This window comes from Oncorhynchus mykiss, chromosome 10, assembly GCF_057628025.1.
Source record: "Oncorhynchus mykiss isolate SJ-2025 chromosome 10, ASM5762802v1, whole genome shotgun sequence".
NCBI classification, from domain to species: domain Eukaryota; kingdom Metazoa; phylum Chordata; class Actinopteri; order Salmoniformes; family Salmonidae; genus Oncorhynchus; species Oncorhynchus mykiss.
Genome location: NC_143031.1, coordinates 85416360 through 85417036, shown reverse-complemented (window position 1 = coordinate 85417036; position 677 = coordinate 85416360).

Sequence of the window (677 nt, the reverse complement as noted above, 5' to 3'; positions counted from 1 at the left end):
TACCGCTCTGTCAGAACATCATTTAATGTAATAAACTGAGTTCAGGTTGTGTGTGAGTTCATACCGCTCTGTCAGAACATCATTTAATGTCATAAACTGAGTTCAGGTTGTGTGTGAGTTCATACCGCTCTGTCAGAACATCATTTAATGTCATAAACTGAGTTCAGGTTGTGTGTGAGTTCATACCGCTCTGTCAGAACATCATTTAATGTAATAAACTGAGTTCAGGTTGTGTGTGAGTTCATACCGCTCTGTCAGAACATCATTTAATGTAATAAACTGAGTTCAGGTTGTGTGTGAGTTCATACCGCTCTGTCAGAACATCATTTAATGTAATAAACTGAGTTCAGGTTGTGTGTGAGTTCATACCGCTCTGTCAGAACATCATTTAATGTAATAAACTGAGTTCAGGTTGTGTGTGAGTTCATACCGCTCTGTCAGAACATCATTTAATGTAATAAACTGAGTTCAGGTTGTGTGTGAGTTCATACCGCTCTGTCAGAACATCATTTAATGTAATAAACTGAGTTCAGGTTGTGTGTGAGTTCATACCGCTCTGTCAGAACATCATTTAATGTAATAAACTGAGTTCAGGTTGTGTGTGAGTTCATACCGCTCTGTCAGAACATCATTTAATGTAATAAACTGAGTTCAGGTTGTGTGTGAGTTCATACCGC